Source organism: Gavia stellata, chromosome 23 (genome assembly GCF_030936135.1).
Source record: "Gavia stellata isolate bGavSte3 chromosome 23, bGavSte3.hap2, whole genome shotgun sequence".
NCBI lineage: Eukaryota > Metazoa > Chordata > Aves > Gaviiformes > Gaviidae > Gavia > Gavia stellata.
The window spans coordinates 3,313,190-3,337,687 of NC_082616.1; the positions used below are offsets into that span (position 1 = coordinate 3,313,190).

A 24,498-nucleotide genomic window follows, 5' to 3' on the forward strand; every position below is an offset into this window, starting at 1 on the left:
AACAGGACGTCACCGCAAAGTGTGACTAAGCTTATACTAATAACCTCAGAGACCTGTCCTGCCCCGCTGCTCGCACAGCTCCAGCTCCCCTTAGCTGACGTGGGAATCACTGCTTTGGAGCAGAGAGCAGCGTTCAGCCCCTGGTTCTGTGCTCCGGAGAAGCGCGGAAAATAATCGGGGAGCTTAAAAACAAAGCAAAAAGCAAACAAAGACCTTATTCAGATGTTTGTCACAGAGCATCAGAAGCTTCATGATGAAAGGTCTGAATGTATCTGGTTTAATAGCAAAGTATAATTTTTTGTTTCTTTGAGACGTTCTCATTCCCAGAGTGTAAGTTACCCCCGTATTTAACGTTATAAAGGGTGGGGGGATGCGCAGCTATTTCTGTTGCCACAGCTATCTGTATTTTTTTTTTACTCCTGGGATTAGAAATCAAAGCTCGGGCCGGGTGTGTAGGGTGAAGCTGGGTGCTGGAGCTTCTTTCAAGGCTTTATATTGTGTACCACACCTTCTAACGTTAGCATTTAGCACAGTGTTTCTAATGCCATTCTCCTTTTTTCATCAAATTGTGGTGATCCGTCACTGTGTTTTCATCCCCCGTGGGGACGCGGGCCTTCGGCCCCAGGTTTTCCGTCTGAGCTTTTCCGTGCCAGGAGGATAAGGGCCAGGCGAGGGGTGCCGGGGGTCTGCGGGTGGTAGTGAAGGACGGCTCTCGCCTCTAATCCCGGCGCTTGACTCTCTCCCCTGCCTGTAGTTGGGGTCAGGGTGAAAGCAGAAGCCGGCCAGCTTGCCCAGCCCCGGCGGGAGCCCTGCCAAGGCTATACTCGTGAACTGGAGGAAGCGCTCACGCACGTCGCCCCTCCGTCCCCCGCTGAGCCAAGAAACCAGATATCTGCCATGACTCTTGTCAGCACGGGGATCAGGCGGGGAATCCTGCCCCGCGCGGTCCTGGGTTGCTATGAATGAACCTTCGTCCTGGAGCGCTCCTCCCCCGAGACCAGAGAGGGCCTCGGATATCTTCCCAGTTAATCTCTCTCTCCGGCAGGCTCCAGGTCAGCCGTGCCCCAGCTCTGCCAGCTCCTCAGCCCTGTCCCTGACGCGTTGGGCGCATCACTTCCAAAGGCTGAGGTCCCTTTTGGCGGCTCCCTGATTCTAGGTCCTCGCCCGGGACGGGCGGGCTCCTGGTGTGTCTCTGCAGGTCGAGGTGAGGTTAAGGACATCTCTGCCTCCGGAACGGTCCGGGGATGCTGTGCCGGCAGCGGTGCTGACACCAGCCTGAAGCGGCTGGTTTAGGTTCTGGTTTGAGGAGAAGCCCTGGAAGCTCTGCGGTCAGGACGAGGCACACCAGGGGACACGGAGCAGCTGCACGTCAGTCCCCATAGTTCCCAGCTGAGGAAACACAAATTAAGTAGTGTATGCTGCTATTATTCATGCTGTTAGTATTTTTTCCTGGAAGAGGCCTGTCGCTGCGTTTGTGCTAGTAAATTAAACATCACCCGGGCACAGGAACGTGACGGCCTATGCTGTTAAACCGCTTGAGCAGCCTCCAGCGCGCTCTAAGCCTGGGCCAGCTACCGCCCTCCAAACCCGTTCCTGGGAGCACGGCGGAAGATAGCGGGGGTGACTCCCGAAAAACCTCGTGGCAGGAGCCACCCTGTGCTGAGCATTTCGCTCCGTGGGCTTGAGCTGACCCCGTGGCTGGCTTCACGCACAGTCTCGGGAGCAGAGGTCGGACCCTGTTGCTCTTCCGTCCGGATTAGGCGCAGGGTGGAAGTGGCTTTTCGCTCTTCCGCTGTGCAGTGGCGGTGCGCCAAAGAGAAAATGAGAGTGCTTGTGGAGTTTGCTGCAGAGCTGCCCCTGGGAGACACCATCCGGGCATCTGCTTGTGAGGTGGTCTCTTCTTCTGGAAACCTCAAATACAGAATTACAGGAACCCCCCAGGAGCTGTGCAGGGAAGCTGCTGCATTTTCTACCTTGCAGCATTGAGCTAAAGCTTGCTTTAAGAATCCACCATCCCCTGTGCGGATCCAGCCCAGCCCGATGAAGCACACTGATTTATTGCAGGGCAGCTTTCTCTCCTCCGGCAGCATCAGCGTAGCTCCAGCCTTCTCTGATCACTTCAGTCAAGCAGAATTGGCTCACCCAGTCCAACCTTTTCACGAGGACCTTGAGACGGACCTTTCAAATCGACCGTAGGTGGGGTCGTGGACAGTTTCCCCAAATTAAAACGTGTCTGGATGACACTGTAGGCTCTTCCAAGCACGGATTTCGGCTGGGAGTGCTCTCGCTGGAGTGAGAAGCACCAGAGAACTCATGCATCCAGAAGAGCAGTGGGTCTTGTGTGTGGAGGAAGATCTCCTCCGGGCAAGCGTGCTGCTAACGTGGGCTGAGTCAACACTAAGTCAGTGCCAGAGCAATGTAACGTGTTGACGAGCTGCTTGGGGTGCCGTCCTCTCTGCAGAACAACCCGCGCCCCAACCGTGGCTGCAGTCAGAGCTGAGGAGTAGTGGGGGGAGCAACGGAAGGAATTAAGACTCCAGTTCATTTACGAGGGCGTCTGGGCCTCATGACAGCTCTTATAACCCTGCAGATGGGCATGACGGTGTCCCCAGCTGGGCTCCTCGCTGCGGGAGGGAGGTCATCCTGAGGAAGCTAGGGATCCCACATCGTTTGTTTGTTTGTTTATTCATTTATTTATTTATTTATTATTAGTGAATTTGGTCTTCCCTAGGGTGGACACGAGGTCCTTCCTAAAGCAGGAGGTGAGGAGAGGTAGGGAGGTGGCTCTGTTCAGGCTGGGGACGTGTCAGAGCAGGCGGTACCTCCCTTTTGCCCCCAGCGCTTAACCCGCCTTCGCTTTCCCATCCGGAAAATGGCAGGGAAGAAACCAGCAGCGGTTAAGCGCGAAATCCAGCATCCCCTTGACCGCTGGTGCCTCCTAATTGGGGTGTTATTTGGGAGCCCTCCTTCGCAAAGGCAAATTCTTTTTTTTTTTTTTCTCACAATTGTAATATTAATACACATCAGTGGCATGGAATTAAACAAAATAGACAGTAATTGCTGTGTCTGTCATACTAATGACTAATGGTTGGAAAGATTGAAAATAAATGTTGGACTAATATAATCTTTTAGAAGTGTATAGGCTGGTGTAATTCCTTCTATGCAGTTACTCCATCTCCAAGAGTATCAAGCCTTCCTCTGTGTACTGGCTTCAGCTGCTAAGGTTTGTCCGTTAGTTCTCGTTTCTCACATCGGAGGAAGTTCTCTTTTTACTTTATTGAAGAAAAAAAAGAAATCAAACGCAAGGCCATAGCCTCTGCGGTTGTTGAAGTGTTCGGGCAATAGTTCCCGCTCAGGGTCACGCTGTAGCCCCCCGTTATTTTGACTGATGCGCAGAAGTGAGTTGACGTGTGCCCAAAGGGCGGTCAGGCGCTGTCTTCCGCGGGTGCAGGCAGTATGCTCTGAGACACTTCAGGGGATGGATTCATCCAAATTGCCCTTTTTTTTTCTTCCCCTTGGAATAATAACAACCAAAAGAATCAGCCAAAACAAAAGGAAAAGCGGTGATCGGACTTACACTTCAGACTTTGCAGGATTTATTTTTAACTTTTTGCTGTTGTGACTTGATTTTGATTAAATGTCTGGGTTGGAAGAGCTGCCCAAGTTGGCCATTAGTTAGGCAAAACGTAGCTGTGGAGCTTGGTGAAATTTTTAATGGTAGATTGTGACAGCAGCCTGTAAATTTTGAGGTTTGTGAAATCTGGTTTTAGGATTTTGCTATAAATTTGAGGCGGAAGGAATGTCCTGTTACTATTTGGATGGATGGATAGATAAATAAATAAATAAATAAGGCTACTAATAGTTTGGTGAAGCTGTGAGGACATCCCCGAACTGTAAAAATTGGGTCAAAAATGAGGGGAGGCTTGTGGGGTGGCAGCAGATGAACATCAAATGCCATGGCAGGGTCTCGAGGAGGGATTGGGGGGAACCAGTCCCGTGCTGGAGCTGGGCTCCAGAAAGTTGCCCTAAGGATAATTTCAGGGTGCGCTGCAGCATGGCAACGTTTTACAGGCGCTCGCTTTTTTTGTTATTATTTATTTGATTATTTCTTGGATCACTTGACATTCAGGGATCAGGTCTCACCACCGTTTTTCAAGCGGATCTTCTCACTGTACTGTGTAGCCCGCAGCAGGGATTGCAAATAAGGGAAAAGCTTGGAGGCAGGGAAGGGGGAAAAAAATAATAATAATCTTGCCTACAACCAGATCTGTGTAAATTTAATTGTGGCAACAGGATTAGTTTCTGCTTCAACCCGTACGATGATTTTGTCCTAGCAATGGTACCTTTTGGTTCAAAACTAGAAGAAGGGAGTTTGGGGGGTGAATTCTCGGCATCCTTTAAATCCAGCTTAATTTAAAATGTTGGGATTCAAACCTCATTTTGGGGATTATACAATGTAATTGGTTTGTTATATGATGAGTATTTGATGATCTTCGCGTTCATCTTCTAATCAGACAAAAAAACCCATAAAATTATAATCCCAAAAGATGTTTAATAACAATTTAAACTATTGAAGGCTTTATTTAACCACATTAGGGGATTATAAACCACTTTTTTTTTTTAATCATGCCAAGAGGTAGGTTCAAGGACTTCAAACACCTTTTAAAAAACAAATTACCATCATTTAAAAAAATGAATGGGCCAGGGATTTCTTTCATGTAAATCCCATAATTTAATCATTATTTTTAACTGCTTTTAAAACAATTTCCTGAAGAGGTTAAATCTCACTGAAATGGGAGACTGAGCAGAAAGTAAAAGACGTAGCTGAAACATGTTGACTTTACTGTAAAAGTGAAAGGTTTTTTTCTGTTATGTATCTGGATTTTGAAGCTTTGTTGATCGCTTGATGCCATTGTATTATAGAAGAAAATTTATAATAAGCAACATGCGGTCTATTTAGCAAAGCTGTTATTTGTATAAAATAATTTATTTGGAGACAGGTATTTGAAGGAGGGACTTTGTCAGGATCTAGCTGAATCAGGATCAGGATCTAGCTGAGAAAAACAGTCCCCAGCGCTTCAAGGATGTTCTTCTGATAGAAAAATACTACTACATAGCTTAATTCTGTAAGTTTTGTTCACATATGAATATTTTACAGGCTAGCAGCTTTTTAAGGTTAAAGCAAGTGGATTTCAGGTCTTCCTTCATCCCTCCGTCGTTATGAGATATTGCTTTGGGAGGAGGAGCGTGGGCTTAATTTGGCTCCCTGCCCGTACTCCAAGCGGGATGCTTGTCCGGTTTTGGAAAGGGCTATAGCAAGAGGGCAGATGAGTGCAAAACTAGGCTGCTGGAAACATAAAAAGGGGAAATACTTGGCTAAAACCAGCGAGGGTTTTCTTTGCTCTATTCTCAAGCAGGTTTGGAGGCATTAAAACAAAACGCGCCCCCCCACCACCCCGAAAGTACAACTTACAATGACTCTCCATCCCGCACCAATTGATACTTGCACTGCCAAATGCCAGAGGGCTCCTGGAGCTCATCTGCGTGACAGGGGTCATATTTCCATATATTGGACTCAGAATGGGGGGAAGCTCCCCCCCGCTTTATCCCAAATACGCAAGTCTCCTCTTTCACTTGATTTTATTGTGGGCGAAGCTGTGAAAATCCTTCTTCCACATCTGCAAGACTTCTTAGTGCCAGCTGTCCCGAATTCCTGGGAAAAGCCAGGAAAAAAAAAAAGCGAAAGCATCTGCCACGGGTTGGTGCAGGTAACCCACGATGAGGGTCCTCAGCTCCCTTCTGCTGGTGGAGGTGCTGTGGTGGTCATCTTCAGCGGGAGAAAATGGGAAATGTTATTACGGGAGAAGATAATTATTCCGAGTTTCTGTCAGAATTGAATTGGGAGCTCCAGAAAGGAGGACAAACAGGATTTAGGTAACTCGGGTTGAGTTAACTTCTTAACCCTTCAGCCCTGCCAGAGTTTGATGGAGGACACTGACTGTCAAAACCTTCAGCACTTTCTTTTAATCTTCCTCAAACTCGCTGCTGTGACCTGCTGTCCGGCCTCCAAGGATTGGTCCATCTTCTAGCGTGGGTGAATTTTGCCGTTTTTGAAGAAAACTGTTGGTTTTGGGGGGATACCCTTGGCAATGCTGCTGTTGATCCAGTTTCATGATTTCTTGGAAAGAGGATGTCTCATGTTCTGAGATCTCATGCTGGCCTACAGATTATTTAGGTTGCCAACGCTGAGCTATGCTACAAACCTTTGGCTTTAGACCAGAAAAGAAAAATATAGGGTGCTTTAGTCAATTGGTTCAAGGAAACCAGATTCCTCACTTAGGCTGTGCTCACGTTGAGAAGTGTGGTGTACTTACTGCGTCTGGTTTTGTCATATCTACGATTCAGTCTCATTTCTGAGGAAGACAACCGTTGTGTTGTCTTAAACTGTGCGGTATGAGACATCTCGTCCCAGGCTCCTCCCAGGTTTGAGGAACAGCAGTGGTCCAGGGATGTATTTTGGTTGAAAACAGAAGGTAGCCAACAGCCTGGGCTAGATTTTAGAGAGTGTCTATTCCCAAAGGGCTATCTTCTCTTTTTCCCCATTTTCCCCATTTTCTACCTTGGAGGCACTGTTGTACCAATGTGGAAGCCACCAGCATGATAAAGAATTTGAATTATTTGGAAGCTGCTGAAACACATTAGTATTTACACACCAGAAGAATTTCACATCTGAGTAGAAGCGAGGGAATACTGAAAAGTTGAAACATGATAAACATTAATTCAGATGTTAAATTACACTTGCTCTGGTTGTACTAGAACTCCTTTTGTTTGTGTAAATATTCTGGGAAATGCGTTTACCAGCAAGAATGTTTGCAGTAAGAATTTTTAAGTCAACAGTAGATGCTTTGCTTTCTTCTCCACCCTCTCCTTTCTTCTGAAATTTGCAGCTGTGATATTTTGCGTGTGCAACTTCATTTTTGAAATTAGCCTCCTCCAGTCAAGGCCCAGCAATGTGTTAGGTGATGTACTGTCTTTCCGCAGTCAAAGCAGATGTGCAAAATTCAAGTACCGCATTTTGAAGGGGGAGAGAAAAAAATCTGACCACCGATTTGTAAATCTGGAAGTACCCACGGAAATATCTTGGCAAATAATTTGCAATGCGAAGTACACCAAAGGCAACAACAGTATCTTGGCAAGCAGTGGGTGAGCAGGAAATGAGGATAAATTCACGGGCTCAGTTCATTATTAGTTGTTTGTTTAGCTTGTCCTCTAACACAGTTGCTACAAAAGAGCCTATGTCGATTCTCAGATATGCTTATGTATATAAGTGCCGGTGTTAATTTTTTATTGGCAATCGCCTAACTCTTGAAGGAGTTCCACAGCGCACCGCTGTAAGCTAGCGAGTGACTTAATCAGATCAGGTAAAGTGCCAAAATATGAGGCACCAAACCAGTTGGGCACATATCTGATGGGATGTGTTAATCTGCGGTGTAAGATAAGCTGCCTTTCAAACAGGGTCGCATTTGGAAGTGGTACATCAAGTTGTGCAAGATGCATTCCCTTCCTCTGGCATAGAGTATCTTACATCTGTTTGCATGAACTTAACCCTCATCTGAATGAACCAAACCAGTGATATTGTGCTGGAGCGTGTCCAGAGAAGGGTGACGGAGCTGGTGAGGGGTCTGGAGCACAAGTCTGATGAGGAGCGGCTGAGGGAGCTGGGGGTGTTCAGTCTGGAGAAGAGGAGGCTGAGGGGAGACCTCATGGCTCTCTACAACTGCCTGAAAGGGTTTTGTAGAGAGGTGGGTGCTGGTCTCTTCTCCCAAGTGACAAGCAATAGGACAAAAGGAAATGGCCGCAAGTTGCGCCAGTGGAGGTTTAGATTGGATATTAGGAAAAAATGTCTTTCCTGAGAGAGCGGTGAAGCACTGGAAGAGGCTGCCCAGGGAGGTGGTGGAGTCACCATCCCTGGAGGTGTTCAAGGAACATGTGGAGGTGGCACTGCGGGACATGGTTTAGTGGGCATGGTGGGGTTTTTTGGTTGATGGTTGGACTTGATGGTCTTACAGGTCTTTTCCAACCTTAGTGATTCTGTGATACAGTCTGTTTGTTGCTCCAGGCCAGGCACGAGAAGTGAGTTGGTGTTTTACCCATCTTAAAAGTTTTGTTTCCCTTTTAATGCATTTACCTTCAACTACACAGAAGCTGCACCGGTATACCTTACACGCTTTTCTCATGGCGTATATTCAAGGAGCCCTGATTCTTAATATTAACTGGTTATGTTTACTGTCTTGCCCATCAAAATTAGCCACAGTAAACTTTTCTTGTGGAAGGGAATTTTTTTGTTGATGGAAAGTTAAAGATTTCCATGGGCCATGCCATCCTTTCCCCCCAAATGCTCAGCTGAACATGCATTTTTCAATATATGACCAAACGTATTGATTAGATTCACCTTTGTACTTCCAGCTCCTCACCCTGTAAGCTACAGCAATGCTAAATATATGTGTAGAGAGAAGCTAAGTAGGCAGAAAAGAGTTTAAGTTAATATGTAGTTACCTAATTTACCTTGCCTTTTGCATCATTGCCTGATTTAGACCCGTAGTATTTAGTAGAGGACTCGTCTCACTTCAGTGGTGGGCCATCATTTTAATAAGGCAAGGTCTGGGAGTCTTACCACTGCCCCTTCTGCTTTATGAGCCAGAAACTTCTGCCCAGAAAATACTTCTCAGATTTTAGGTATAGCATGAATATTCCTTTCCTGGCTACTGGTTGACCTTTTCAAATCCAACCTGTTCAGCCTAAGACCTTTTGGAAATACGTTTAAAAAAAAAAAACAACCCACAGAAAAACCTTATTCCCACTATGATGCTCCGTGCCAGTGATGCAAAAAGGGAGGTAGTCACATTAGTGACACTAAAGTGTCACTTGAGGCACACTAGTAAAATGAAGGGTCCGTTTGAGATATAACTATGTTTTTCCAGGACTTTCTTTGATCTCACAGGGGAAATGGTGGGACTCTGCCTTAGGTGGCTTCCCCTATTCATTACCTAAAGTCAACTTTGAAGTGAAACTCTTCTTCCTAGATGACCCATGTTCATGTCAACCAGAGCTTTTGGGGTCCCTAGGTGATCTTTTCGGGAAGATAAATGCCACATTAGATGAATCTGGTTGATTAGTAGAATTGTTGGCAGAACTCTACTTATTTGCCGGGAACCTTGTGCTGATCCGGGAGTTGCGCTGTGCTTGCGTGGGAACGGCAAGGAGGATAAACCCTTGATTTCCCTGTTGAAACCTGAGCGTGGGGCCGTCGGTGCAGCAGGTTGTAAACCCCAGAGGGTCATAAGCTGCAGTTGGGGGCAGAGTAATTTTGAAGCTGGTAATAACCAGAATCTTCGGATTCTTATGAATAAAATGCAATTTTAGTAATGTTTTCATAAACAGCGGTAATGGCGGCGTTTTAGTAAACAGTGGCATTAGTTGCATCAAAATTGCACCACATTGGCTTTTAAATTACTCCACCTGTCTGTATGAATAGGATTTTCAGTGTCGAGGCACACAGACAGCTGCTGCTAATGTTTTTTTTTCCTCCCTGTGCAGATAATGCTGGCAAATCTACAGCCATCAAGGCCTGGTTTCTGATGTAAAACGGTACCTGACCTACTGGCTCTGGTGCTACAAAAGGAACAGCTTTAATTACTAATGGCCGTGTTTTAGTTTTGTACTTGTTGATGTAAAAAATGTCATCTTAGAGCGGCGTAACCTCTGGTTCACTTCCACCGGCGATGGTACGCTGGCTGCAATTATTTTCAAAATAATTTGTGTTCCTCGGTGGCAGCTTGAAATCCTGCCTTGTTAGCGCTCGGATAATTAGCCGGGGTCTGGCCCTCCGGGTCCCTCTGTCCCCGAGTCCCACCGGCTCCCCCGCACCTCGGCGGGCCGTGCTGGGGTGAAATAGGAATTGCGCTTACAAATCCCACTCGATTTCTTTGTAGGACCCTCCCTCCCTCCTATTAGGTGGGTGTAACACCCAGGAATTCGTGGGCCAGATTCTGCCCCGGGTCGTTCCCCGTTAAACCCAGGGGATTAAAGGGGTTTACGTGGAGGCGAAGTCGGGGCACGCTGCCTCCTCTTGCCGGTTATTAACTAAAGGATGCCGTGTCGGCTACTGAGGCTGCTGCGGTGCCTGATGCCGTTGCGCCAGGGTTGAGTTTGGTCGGGCTGATCCGGTTACCAGCCTCGCGCCGGGCTTTAAAAGGGTTAAAGGCGATAATGGTGCCATTAAAAATCCAGCTTGCCAATGAGCTATTTTGTGCGAATGGTATAAATATAAGATACACTTGTCTGGCTCATTTGCAAGCATTCTTTTTGACTTCTTTCGCACAACTGGTGTTTTTGTGTTTAATTTAACAAGAAATGAGTAGTAAATGAAAGCTGCTGCCTGAAATCCCACTGTGAGCGTGTTTTGCACTTGGCTCCCCAGTGAAAAGGCAATTTGTGAAATTATGTGATAGAGTAATTAGATGAAGCCAGGGCTTCTGATTGTTGCCATGCTTATGTGGTAAAGGTTTGCTGGGGGAAGAAAAAAAAAAGCAACAACACGGATTATTACCCTGGCAAGTTGGCTCAAAGCTTCTTCATTTATTTGTAAACAGAATATTTAGTGACCGCATAGGAAGTAGCTGTAATCACCAGCTCGTAAAGAAACCACAGCAGAGCTTTTGGATTTTTACAGAGTGCTCATGTAAAATTTAAGCTGGGAGGCAGAATCCCTGTTAATGTAATTAGGATCTAATTTACCACCCTTTGCACACAGATGTAATAATGTCGAGATATTTATTCTATCTTTAAGCACATTACATATACCTCAGTGCAGCAGTTACTGAACAGAAACAGGTGTGAGCACTTTCCGGATTCATTTTTACACTGTAAACACACAGCGATTTAAGGGGAAATATTTACCCAAAAAGAAAAAAAAACCCGAAGGGAAAGAATGTCTGCAAATGAGGCAGTAATGGACAGTTGCCCTTTATGTACTGATGGATTTCTCAATGGTTAAGTAAATTAAAGCAAATGCTAGAAAAATCAATAGGCTTGCAGAGTCTTGGTTGTGCCTCATAGACTTCAGGACAGAATGACAGATGTGGTGCATATGACCCATTTAAGTATTAATGCTTGGGAAATTGCCTCTGCGTGCAAGGTTATAGGCCTAGAAATATTGTTATATTAAATTACAGACGATAATATTTTTAAGTATATATGGAATTTATACGTTTCAGTTTAGCTGTTCTTCGGCGTTACATTTGTCCTGGAAGATTAGTTGCGTTAGTTGTTTCTCTGGAACGGTAAATCAGGTTTTAAAATGTTCAAGCAGTGAATTGTCTTTCCAGGGCTGCCGCGGCCCGGCGAGCGTGTTGTGCGCTACGGGGGTACGGCGAACGTGTTAAATAAGAGCCATGTAGCCAATGTGTTCGCTAGCAAATGTAGCATATAAGCGAGTCTAAATTAAATATCGTTAAAAGGCGGCTTTCCAAATGGTGAGAGGGCTTGCGGGATACGTAGGATCGCTGTTAAATCAGGTTATTCTGTATGACTAAGCACGAAGTAAAATACGAAGTGCGTGGTCGAGATGAGCTAAGTAAGGTAACCACCAAGGCAAATCTTTCTCACCATCTTCTGCACGCGCCGCGGTTGGAAGGGGCGACTTTGCATGGGCGGGATGAGTAAAAACTGATCCCGCGCAGAAAGTCTCCCGAAATAGAGACGCTATGATTAATCCAACCAGGCAGACAAGCTCTAGATGAGATAGAGTTTGCCACCTCTGATTTCTGTCATTTCTCACCGTACTTCCACCAAGGCAGCGGGGAAGTAGACCAAGTTAATTGTCTCTTTGTGGCATGGCTGGCAGGAGGGCCGTGAAAATAGCTGGGACCCCTGATTTCGGTGTTGGCGTGAAGGCAGAGCAGCGTGTTTGCTGTCGGAGACAGCCCGGCATACCTTGCCAGTTATCCTGACTTCACCCCAAACGCCTGTTCCCGTGAAGGGAGCGGCGGATGCGTTTTATATACAACTCCTGTGTTTAATATTAAAGGGAGCTTGAGACTTTCACAATAACATTCCTATTCCTTGCTGAAGCCCTTGCATGGAAAGTGTCGTCGTATTCCTTTCAAACATCCATTCTTACGTTTTACTGCCATTTGTGTAACAGATCTTTTTTCTTTTCCTTGGGGTTTTTTTTTGTTTGTTTCTTGATCGTCTCTGATATTTGAAGTTTGGGGACCGCTGCCTCCTTTCTGGCTCCCCCTTTCCTCGCTTTTCTCTTCCTTTTCCCTAAAGCACGAAACTCACTGGGGAACCAAACAAAGCATCTCCACGGGGTATAAGGGCTGCACGTGGCTACCGGGAGCGCCGGCGAAACGATGACATTGCAGAAGGGCAGATGATTACTTTTGGGGCCCGTTGAGGATGTATTTGCCTATTGAGGCTGGATGAGAGCGACTGGTGCTGAAGGCTGTCAGGCCGGGGCTGAGCGATGACAGACCCTTGTCGTTTGCCTGCATCCAGCTTCATTGCTATGGTGACAATATGCGGTGATGAAAGTTGCCGCTGAGGGTCGGACAGCATCCTCCACGGTTGCCGTAGCCGGCAGCATCTTTGCGACAGCGCATTCGAGCTGCTGATGGCCCTCGGTGTCAGAGCAGCACCAAATCTCTAATGACAGACACTCCGCGCAGGTTTTCGGGTACGCGGGGAAATCGCTCCTGGCGCCGTCGCCAGCCTCGGCGACTTCGTGCGTCAGTGACAAAAATTGTCTTTACCTGTTTTAGTCATTTTTATGTGCTTCGTGGTGGATTTCCTTGATTTATTTTGCGTGACACGCACGCTAGGGTATATTCTGTTCTTACAGCCTGGTGCTTACCTGCGCGGCGGCACGGGATGGCCGTGGTCTTCCTCCCGCCGCACGTAAAGCAAACATATTAATCATCATTTAGGCGATGACCGCTTTCGTTAAATATACGTGCGAGGGGCCCCGGTGAACGGGCTCTTTTGTTCCCGGCCAAACCAGGAGGGATCAAAGGTCAGCGGGAACGCAGAAGCCATCAGTCAGGGCGGGTTTTGCTGGATCCCTGGGGTTGTCGGCTCCGTAGTCACCCCTGGCAACCTGGGCGGCCGCCCGCTTGCCTTCCCCACTGCCTGGCACAGAAGCGGAGCATCCGCTCTCCCAGTCGCCCTAAAAAGATGCTGACATAAAGTCAGCGTCTGAAAGACAGCGCGAGCATCGCCGTGCGCCTCTTTGTTATCAGAGTCATTTGACAGCGAGATTAGGAAAAAAGATACGTTGGCTTTGTAGCAATCGTTTCGCAGCCTCCGTCTTTAGGATGCATTTTCAGGCTGCAAATTCATTTTCGGTTTAGCAGCAAATGGTAAAGAAGCGGCAATATGCTGCTGAAATGTGCTGCTCCGCTTTTGAGTAGAAAAGTTCACTTTTAAAAAAAACTTCTGATAGGGCATTTATTTCTTTTGAGCAGATTGATTCCCCCCCCCCTTGCCCCCCGTGATGTTGAAGTACATTTGGCAGTAATCAGTTTATCCTTATTAGAAGCCGTGGTAAAAGGCATAGTTGCTGAGTCAATTCACTCCGTTTACTTCCCCTATTGAGCCTTAATGTGTCCCAGTCCCCACCCCTTACAGTGAAAACATCATCAATTATAGGGCTGACAGGAGCCCGGGTCTCGGTGCAAGTTGCTCCTTGGGGTTATTCTTCTTGCACCAAAAAAACTGCCACTCGGCAACATTCGTCACTTCCCCCTACCTAAAATGATCGAGTAAACGGTGGGGTGAGTTATCAGAAGGGAAAAAAGGGGGGAAAAACGAGTCGGAGGCAACTTTGGGCTCATGCGGCGGGAGGAATAGAGCCATCCGCTGACGTGCAAGCTTCCCACCGCAGTTTAATACTGCCGCTGAGGCTGGAGGGAGGCTGGGTTATCCTTCGGCCAGACGCCTTACCGTGCTGCTCCTCGTGGCCTGACCTGCAAGAGCTTTTCTATTTTGGCAGCCGCGCTGGAAAAGCAGCTTCAGCCCTGGAAAAGCGGCTTCGGCGTCGCTGCCGCGGAGGTGTGCTGGTTGCCCGACCCTCTGCCAGCTCTTTAGGGCGAAATACATTTCAAACGCTACTCAGTTTGCTCCCACAATATGTATATTTGTTCCAAACACCCTGGAACCCCTCTGGTGGGAAATATTTCAATGCAGGATCTTCATTCTTAAATGTGATTTGGCAAACCTTTTTCTCCAAAACCTCCAGAAATACAAAAGCACGGAATAAAATGTGCTTTGTTACCATCACCTCCCAACAAAACAACGCAAAAAAGCCCAGCCAGCCGAGCGAATCCAAATAGCAAAACCTCAAACTTTGGGATTATTTAAATTTTCAAAGTTATCTTGAAAAAAAAAAAGACTCTGCTTCCCTTTGCCCCAAAATTCAATGCAGTCACGATAAGGCAGGAGAAATTCCCTTAGCCATACACCTGGCTTGTTTTTACGCCCGGTGCCGCGGTTAGATGGTTGTCTAAATAAACAGAGATTAGGTGGAGGGCTTTATCTCAAAGCTGGCACTGGTTATCACACGGCTTCCTCCCACTCCCTCCCTCTGATTGTGAGTTGTATAAGAAGACTTAGCAAGCATAACTTACAGCTGATAACCTTTGAATGTTAGTTCAAGGAAGCTGTGCCATAGTAACAAAAAAAAAAAAAAAAAATAATCATGCAAACTCCATCGCAGCCTGGTCGAACGAGCGGTAATTTGACCGTAACGCTGATTTAAAAGAAGAAATACTTGGTAAGCTTTTTGCTCCGAGAGCCCTATTTGAATTTGTCCTGATCGATAATTTTAATATTTGAACAGTAGTAAAAGATGCCAGGAATGAATTTGTGTTTGTTCTTCAAATCATCTCTCTACTGAGCATCTTACTTTTAACTTGCTTTAACAAAGGGAAGCTGTAATGTTTCATTTGGACAAATTGCTCCCGCCCTGCAGTTGGGGGTTGAATTGATCTTGACGCAGCTCTGGAAGAAGCCACTGTTGACATTTGCGTTTGATGGTAAATGATATATATATCTATACCCACGTGCAGGACATAAAAAGAGGCTGCTGGGTAATGGGCGGCTTATAGCCCTCCGTACAAGCAAACAAGCAAACTCCTCGTGGTTCTGTATGGGCGTGAAATCAAAATACGTCTTTTCCGAGCGTATCTGGGCGTACTGATGGGTGACATGCAACGTGCGAAGAGGAGGAGAGAGGTCTTTGGGGTCCTTGCGACATGCCTTCCAAAAAAAACCCAACCAACCCCCACAACCGGGGAGAGGAAGGAGGGGGAAGGCGTCCACGCGCTACCGCGAGGCAATGTCATCGCAATGTTGGGAAGCCAACTCACAGCGAGCGGGTGAGCGCGGGCATCTCTGCCCTTGTCGTTTGGATTACCGCCGTGCCACGCGCCCAGTTACACAATGCGTAAAGGCGAGGGTTATTTCTAGGACGGATAATTGAACATTAATACTCGTTGACATCGTCGTAAGAATGATATGTCAAGCTGACAGGGCCTATGTGCTTACATCTGCTGATCGGCCGCAGACGAGGGGGATGTTTGGCAGATCAGACCTGGGGCCTTGCCGCTGCCGAGCCAGGGACGATACAGCCATTAATCATGAGGTGCCATCTTGGGCTACCTTCCCTAAAACGGTGGTTGGGTCCCTGCTTTGGGGGCTGCAAGGCGTAGTTTGCAAAACCACGTCGATCCCCGTACGTGCACGCACACGTCTGCATGCATAGAGATGTGTATATGTGTATACAGCCTATTAAACGAGAGCATCCTTAATGCTGCGTACGCATGAGTGCTGCCATTGTCTGAAACAACTGTTTTCAATCTACTAACGTAAAAATGAAAGAAAGTGGAGTAGATGAGAAGTTCTTCAGAAGGTTTGAGAGCATGGTCAAGTTTGACGAGGTGTTTCTGATTATCTCTCTCTTAGGAATGAACTGACGTAAAAACGGTAGCAGAATTAGCATCTTTTTTTTTTTTTTAGCATCTTTTATTTTTTTAACATCTTTTTTTGTGTGTCTCTTCTTCTGGATGTCAACAGACCCTTCAAGACAGCCTGCTATAGATAAAGTAGTTACATTGCGATCCCTCTTGTCCCCTCCCAGCCAAAATCCCACAAACCATGCCTTTCAATATCACTTTATAGCAAGTCTTCAGAGAGCTAATGCCTTTGTCACAGTTATTTCTACAGCTGGACTTTGCTGCACAAGTAACTGTTCAGAGGAACGAGAAGCAGACGGAAAACAATTACAGGGGCCTCTGACACCGGAGTCAGTTCTACTTTCTTAAAATAGGGCTAAACATCATGTTTGTAATGTCTCACGTATAGTTTGGCTCTGCATAAAATGCTATAAAATAGGGCCCTTGAGAACATCCATTATCACATTTTGGTTAACATCACAGATTTTAAAAATCCCAGTTGTACCGAAGCCATGAAATAAAGCTTTCATCTGTAAAGATCTAGTTTCTCTTTGTTATTAAAATAAATGAAGCCATTAAACAAAATATACGCATATAATAGTAAAGTTCATCATTTCATATCATCAAGATGATAAATTCAACTTTTTTTTTTTTTTTTAATTGGAGCAGTCATCTTAGAAAGGTTCGTGTATAGAACAAGATCAGATGTGCCTGGTTGCTCTTTCTTACTTTGTAACTTGTTAGTGGTGACATTTTTTTGGTCTTTAGCTACTTTTATTTAGGTCTTTCTAAAAGAACTGTGGAGTTTTGTTCGGAAAGGAGGGGGAAGCAGAGAGGGGGATTTTGAGCTTTGGTATTGAAAAAATGGATTGATTATATGTTATTATGCTTGCAAGTTATTAATGGCCGTCACATCATAAATGTGCTGAAAGCGACATGCCATCTCAACGGTTTTGCTTCCAAATACGTTGATTGTCTCTCTTGTGGTAGTATCTGTAGAGGCATCCGCACGCGTGCGTGGTGCCTGATGTCTTCAGCCCTCGAAGGAGACCAGGCGGGAGAGGACGGAGGGGATGCTCGGGCTGGGGCCGGGGCGGGCGCTCGCTTCTTGTAGCTGACTCTCTTTGGGTGTTTGAAGAGCCCCTTCCAAAAACCCCTGTCCTGGCCTCGTCCATCTGTCATCCTGCAGAAAACACCCACCGAGGGTCTCGCCTTACACAGATGAGGACGTATCCTTTAGGCACCCCAGGCTTTCACTGGGTTCGCTGCAGCTTATCACCATATCTGAAGTTACACAGGTTATAGCCATTTCAGGGCTTGTCCCGCCAGCGTCGGCCAACGCCGAGCCCCGGGAAGTGCCTTGCTCCATGAATATTCCCACTGAAATGCAAAGTTTGGTCCTGCTGACCCTCCGTGAGGAAGGGTACAGTTTGGTTTTTAAAGGTTTTGGAAAGCCAGGCAAAATTGGTGGAGAGCTGCGTCGACTTTGGAGAGAGAGAAGCTTATTTTTTATGGGGGAGCCCTCTCGGTCCAAGCGGGTTGCCAGAAGGGAAGAGTCACATCCTGGCGACCGTCCAAGCCTTTTTAATGAGGTTTTTATAAGGACAGGAATCAATATATAGAGAACTTGTGGGCAGATGTCTGTTAATTTAGGGTTAAATCTGGAGACTTGGGGGAGAATTGGGATGTGCTTTTTCCCCGCTCTCGGGAGATCTAAATTGCACTTTTTTTTTGGTGCACGTCCTTGCGCATATAAATATCATCCTGGGAACGCATGTCTGTCTGTTTTAGTCTTAAATTCATTAGCATTATCAGCCGGGTTTCTTTGCTAAGTAGGGTAAATAATTAATTAGAGCAGTTGTTTTCTTTTGGAGACTTCTTAATTCATCTCTCGGAGTTAAATTTTAGCCCAGGCTGGTCAGAAAGTCTGTATTTCTGCACAGGTCCGCACCCTGAAGCCAGTCAAAGGGATTTCACACGCTACATGGGTGTAGATAAATGAATTCTCTAGCCAGAAAGCAGAATTGCTTAGTCAAGTTTACCGAGTTAAAACTTGGCTGTATTATTCATATACGCGATCTCGCTGAACTTGGGCTATTTTCGCAGAAGGGAACTCATTAGAGCTAAGGAGCGAAGGAGGTAATTTATGAGGGACTCTCGTTTTAAAGGTAAAAATGATGGAGAGTGAACTTAGGGGGATGTAAAAGCTGGGATGGATAAGACGAGAGCGCCTGCAATAGCTTGCTGGCTGTTGGGAAGTGAAGCCCAGCTCTAGCCCAGGTAAATTGCATTTGAATTTCAACCTCAGATCTCTCTGCGCTCCTATTTGGCAGATGTTGAATTGATAATGCCTGTGTGTTAAAGAATTCTGATTGTTTCTTTTGCCACCTTCGCAGCTTATGAAAATGCAAGTAGACCTGCCTAATGAATATTAATAAGAGTGATGGCTGGATAACATATAAGCCCGTGGCTCTTTGGAGCTCGGATGGGGTTAGTTGGAGGATTGTTGTGGCTGGGAATTTACATGCTTTTTAAGAATAAACTTCCCGAATGCTTTTATGTTCTCCTTTAAAAGCTGATGTTTGTTAACAGTGGCGTGCTCACGCGTGCGTGGGGTTTTTTCCTTCCCTTTCCCTCTCTAGGTGTACAGTGAGATTAATACTACAGATGAGATGTCTGCGTTTTTTAAAACAAGGCAATTTATTAGATGAGGAGAGAAAGAGACCCTATCTCTTAAATGTACCTTCAGTCCAGGGTTAATCGTATCGATAGCAACGGTTTATTTTATTTTCCGTGTTTATTTTTGCTTTTTTCCCCACGCCCCATTCTCCCGGGCAGCCACCGCAGTCGTTAGCGGGGCAGGGAAACGACACTGATGAATTCTGGATGTCCAAACGTCCTGCGAGGCTTTAAAGCACACTTCATGCCGTTAGTTAATAGGGCGGCTCGTTAGGCCCGTGGCCGCGGACCTCACACATGGCCGTATAATAGCAGGGAGACGGCGTTGTGGAGGGGCTGGAGGAAGGGAGGGCTCCGAGCACCCGGCTCTTCAGCCGGAGCCACGCCAGCAGGCACTGCCACCTCGTCGGAGCCCCCGGAGAAGCCAACGCGGCGTCGGGGCTCAGCGGCCACGTTGGCGACGTCCCTCCGTTTCGCCAGCGCTGTTCTCCGGCTCTGCCGGAGCAATCCTTTCCGGAGCAATCCTTTCCGGAGCAACCCTCTCCAGAGCAACCCTCTCCGGACCTTTAGTTTAGTCACTTTTAAAAATCCCCATTAGCAACCTTTCTGCCCGGTCCCATTTGATCTGCTCTTCTGCCCCCAGACCCCGCTCCCAAAGGCTGCTAATTATGCAAAAAAACCCAAGGCGCCTTTTTTAATAACTTCCTGCTCGTTGAGAGCTGCAGGGGCAGACTCGAAAAGGAGGAGTGGAGCGGTTCAAAACTCAAAAGGCAGATGGAATCAGAGGGACGTTTATTTGCTACGAACAAACCAACCCCTCGCCTCGATCGTAGGGACCTGCGCCCGACTTCCGTGCTGCCGCGCGGGGTGGAGTTGTTCTGCAGAGCGGTGGTTTGGGGCACTGCCCGGTACTTGCAAGTGATGCAGCGGTGAGAGGGGCTTTGTACGTGTTCCAGGTCTGGAGATGCTCTGGGAGGGTTTCATGAGGACTGGGTGAGGAGGATTTAATCAAGATTCAGTGATTAAGATGCCTCTGCTTCGTCATTGCTGCCAAATACGTAGCAAGACTCGCTCTGCGCTCGCTTTACAAGTAAACGTATTCTTTCTAAAAGTTCCAAACGTGAGGAAAGCCCCAACTTCAAAAGAGAAACACTCACATCGACGCAGCGCATTTCCCCTTTTGCAAAAGGCCGTTTCTTTTCCTTCCCTTGTCATGACAAAAAGGCTTAATTTTTTAATTATTTTTTTTTTTTTAGCCAATATGAGGGGAGAGGGAAGAGGGGGAGAGTCATTAAAATGCAGTTCTTTCAATTACGTCCCGTTATTTGTCATCTTTATTGCTTTTCTATAGTTGTCATTGCACCTTTAATAGCACGCCTGGTCAGAAAAGGTGAGCCGGAATGTGAACGCACTTGGCTGCCGCCGTCAGTGCCTCCGAGCTGCGCTCGAATCCCCGTCCCTGTAGATTTTAATGTCCCCGCAGACTGCTGGCAGCCTGCTTCCAGCTGTGGCAGGCATGATGCAGTGAATTGCTTTTGAATGTTCTTTACTCAAATAGGCAGTAATTACAAGCTTAAAGAGGTTTAGTGGTCCAGTAAACTACATAATCACCCCTGAATTAGCCTGGGCTCATCAGTTGCAGTCCAGCAACCTCAAGACTGCTGTTTGTATGCAGGCTTTATCACGTAGCAACCTGAGCAGCAGGTGTGGAACAGCGAGAAGCCCCCATAAACACAACTGTCTACTGGGGACAATGATCTCTAATGAGATGAGGCTACAGCATCACTGTAATTTAAGTGGGAAAATTAACGCCGGAGAACGCGCGCTACTTCCAGGAGTCTCTGCTACTTCGGAGAATGGCGGTGTTTCGCTGGCTTGGGGTTTTTTTCTGTTCTCTCCTCTTTTTTATTTTTTTTTCCCCTCCCGGATCTTTAAATGCATCTTTTTTTTATGAAGAACACATTGCATTTTTGCTTATAAGTTGAGCGGGCTTTATTCTTTTACAAGCATACATTGTGAATATTTAATGGTGGACGGGGCATGTGTTCAAGGACTTTCCACGCCAACAAAGCGACGTTGCGAAATAGCAGCTTTATCTTTTCATTTCCTTCCTCGGTGGGGCTTTGGTGGTTTTTTTCAAATAGAAGATGTTCGAACGTCACCCCCCTTCGTCTTGGCGTTGGAGGTTGGCACCTCGATGCGGTGGTTGCCTTGAACTCTCTTTGCGCAACTGCTTGGTCCCTCCATGAGAAAAGGTGGCCGAGCTTACGGCGGGAGGCTTCCCAAATTGCTTGGTGGCTGCTCCCGAGGGTGCTGTCACCCCAGGAAACCTGCCTAAAGCTCCTGCTCCGTCCTAAAGCCTGTGGTTGACATTAGAGACCTGGCCGAATACCGCAGCCCTCCATCGCCTTGGTCACTCCGGTGGGTAGGGTAGGGGCGGTGGGCGTAGGGGAGCGTTTTTATCCCCTGCTTACAGAGGGTGCTCCTGACGTACCGACGGCAGCCTGAGAAAGAGAGCAGAAAGCACAAATAAAAGCTTTCAGCTTAGCCCTGTGGGATTACCACCGCTGGCGCTGGCGTTTCCCAGCGATTGCGGAGTTATTTCCGAGCCCACCTGTTTGGAAAGTCGTTTGAGGTAGATAAGGACAGTGACTTATTGCTGGGAAAAGGCTTCTGGTTAGGAGATATTTACCTGAGCTAATCTGTCTTAGGCCGGCTCTAAAAACAACAGCAGTGCTTTTATGGAGTTATCAGGTAGTCGGGATTTCCTTTAGCGTGCCGGGGACCAGGATATTTTTTCCTCCATCCCAAAAGCCGCTCACCTAGGAGAGGCTGGGGTTCACCTTCCTGCCTTTCCGCGGCCGCCTGGTAAAGACGGCGGCTCAACTGAAAAGCCAGGTTTCAAGGATGCGAATTTTAGCTCTAACGCGGTTGGAAGCGGGATGATGCATTTCCTCGGTTCCTTCGGTGTCGCTTGGATGTAATACTTCATTGTTTTCGGCTGTGTGCTGCGATGAAGAGAGTTTTGCTGAGCTTTCGGATGCAGTTTTTCTTTTAATTACCCCGTCCTTGGTTATTTTTAGGCTGTGCTAGAGCAAAAAATCCCTAATAATAAAGAAAAACGGGGCAGAGGATGGGAAAGCACATCGCCCATGTCCCATTAGCACAAATAATTTTGACGCTAGAGCAAAAAATCACTTCTTAAGCGTATGAAGAGACGTTCACAGGTGTGCGCAAGTACTGCCTGTGCGTTCCTGCATGCATATACATACAGGCACTAAAGGAATGTTTAACATGGGAAAAGCTCCGCTCAATTACCCGGGTATGGCGTAGGAGTGTCTGCGTAGACTCGGCTTAAACTGCAAGCTGGGGGGAGCCAGGCTAAGCTCCAACCACTGAGGTCCGTCAGAGGGTCTCCAAAAGGAAATAGCAGAAGCACCATGGCTTGGACTAGCTAAAGCTCAACTGGAAAAGGCAGTGGGTAATAATAAATGGTATGGAAGGAATAATATTGTAGCAGCCAGGGGATGGATTAGACGAGTTAAAAGGTTTTTCCATTTTCTGACTTCTGTAATATCCTGTGCAAGGGATGATCTGAACTTTTTTTCCTTAATGAGTGCTCGCATTATGAATAATTTGATGGGGCCACCAGAGAAGTATTGGCAGCGCATCCCAAGCCATACCATGTCTCTCCATCAGCCTTGGAAAGGATATTTATGTTAGCGAGTGCCAAAACTTGTTCACAGACAACTCTTGCAAGAAAATTATTTACAAAAGGGCAAATGGGAAAGAAAAAAGAGGCGCACAGAGCGTTTTTTTTTTTTTTCCCCCCGGCATAACTCCTTCACTAAAAAGTGTCGCTGTCGCCAGTACTTCTCGCCCCCCTCGTGAGCCCCCGCAAACAAAACACCTCTTCCACCCCACTGCCTGCAAAACCAACCCAACCCCTGTTTAATCAGGTCGCGCTGTGAATACACGTTCAGGTGTTAAAACTTCTGGGGTATTGGCTCTGCATTTTACGCCCCGTGTTTGCCTTAGGAGGGTCAGATTCTGCCTCCTTTCCTCTTTCTTGGCAGGGTTGCCGCAGCAGCCTGCAAAACCTTCTGTAAGGGAGGCGACGGGCACTGTCTCAGAGCCCCGTCTCGTAGGACGTGGCTGATGCCAGAAGTCGAGCGGCAGCGTATATTGCCTTGCCGTAGCAATTCAGGGATGCGGCGTCTTGTCACCTTGCATATTTTGATGCATTTTTTAACTTTACAAGACCGAGCGCGCCTGTTGATACTGCGTTCGTAGTTTGCAGTTCAATAACTCTGACAGCACCGGGATTTATTAACAGTAATGCTATGAAAAAAAATCTTACCGCGGGGATATTAAGCTATTATAACAAGTTGAGGAAGTATTTTCTTTTGAAAGAGGAAAAGGCTGGCTTTGTCTGCAGCATGACCGTGTCATATGGACTGCGTTTTCTTGCTGCGCTGAAAAAGGAACGAGGAGTTTTAAATGCCAAAGCCAGCTCACACTTCAACAGCATCATCAGGCTGACTCACTGCTCTCGGCCAAGGAAAAGGCTGTGCAAACTCTGCATGGGCTCTTTTTTCCTTCCAGCCTCATAGATGCATTTCTAATAAAACGACTTCCTTCTTGGTGTTTAGTATTTCCTCCGACACGCACGCCAGTCCCATGGGATAAACAGGATCGAGTTTGCAGCTTCCGAGTTGATTTTCCCCCCGTTCCTAGCAGCTCACCTCAAGCCAGCAACTTTTTTAAAGCCTCGCCTGAATATAAAGCAGGGCGCAGGGATGGTCTGCAAACCGATGCGCGCGAAATAGGCAAGGGGACTCGAGGCGTTCTCTTTATCGCTCCCTCGAAATACGCCGGCGGCCGATGAAGAAAGCAGGTTGAAATCTTGTGACTTTACGGACAGTGAGCCAACCATTTCTTGGCTGCTTTGCAAATGCAGGAACCCCCGTTATTCTTTGGGAGGCCGGCATGTGTGAGGATCCAGGACTCGACTGCTATAAATTCAAGCTCTGTTCTTAGACTACACCATGCACCGCTTTTGTAATGCAAATGGCAGGCACAAAGTGTCCCTTTGATAATGTGCAGTCAGGAGAGGAAAAAAGCATTCACTGCAACAGTAAAACTAATTCATAAAGCTGAGAGACAATAGGAAAGCATTCTGGATATTAAAAAAAATATCTATAATAATTCATCGTGGATCGACTTGATCGCTAATGTAAACAGTTCAAATGCAAACCAGGAGGAGGTAGGGGAAGGGGAGAGGCCCACGCCGCTCCGCCGCCGCCTCAGCCAACCCTGAGCAAGTTTGGGTGAAGCACGGATTCAGAGTTCAGCACGAACCCGATGCGCGGTCTGTCGCTGGAGAGCTGAACCCTGGGCTTTATTCTGGTCACTGAGCCAGGTGTAGGCTGGGTTGCTCTTCAGAAACAAGAAAACCCTGGGGTTGGGGGTTTTATTTTGAGGATAGAAAACAGTTAATAGACACTCCCGAGGGCATACGTTTTGGGGAGGGTGGTTTCTCTCCATCACCTACCAGAGTTTAGCTCAAGGTCATCTCGCCTTGGTGCATTACGCTGAGCTCTGGCAGAGGCAGAAGGCTGGAGGAAGGGGATAAAAGCACTTCCGAAATGGTTCTCCCGGCGCGGTCAGCCAAGCGACGGCACTGCCGCGATAAGGGCGACGCTGGACGGTCGCCACGACGTCCCTATAACGTAATTTTCGACCTTTGGCTTGGGGATCGCTTCCACCTCTGTGCTGCGGTAGGGCTGGTTGGCAGCGTTGGTGT

General features: G+C 47.1%; 1 protein-coding gene across 3 annotated transcripts in view; it reads left to right on the plus strand.

The window, feature by feature from the left end:
- Positions 1-24,498, plus strand: part of MEIS1 (Meis homeobox 1) — a 109,852-nt gene that overhangs the window by 57,139 nt on the left and 28,215 nt on the right. The window lies entirely within an intron of this gene.